Raw genomic sequence first — 254 nt, 5'->3', positions numbered from 1 at the left:
CCACAGCGACCAATCAGATTGCAGACATACTCTCTGTGCTCTACTGTACACTACACCTGAAGAACGAAACCAACGAGAACCATTCAGCAACTGGTGAAGCCGAGAAGGTAAGCCATGCCTATTATCTCCACTAGGAGCGCTGTTGCTGTAAAAAAGCAAAAAACAAAGAAGGTAACGTCAACATAAGCGATTTTGATTGGCTAGTGGTACAGTTAGTGACGTATTAAACAGCCAATGGTAGAGCGAGAAAGAAC

This window comes from Dendrobates tinctorius, unplaced genomic scaffold (genome assembly GCF_039654945.1).
Source record: "Dendrobates tinctorius isolate UK_male_01 unplaced genomic scaffold, ASM3965494v1 ptg000064l, whole genome shotgun sequence".
Classification (NCBI taxonomy): Eukaryota; Metazoa; Chordata; class Amphibia; order Anura; family Dendrobatidae; genus Dendrobates; species Dendrobates tinctorius.
This window is presented reverse-complemented; position numbering follows the sequence as displayed.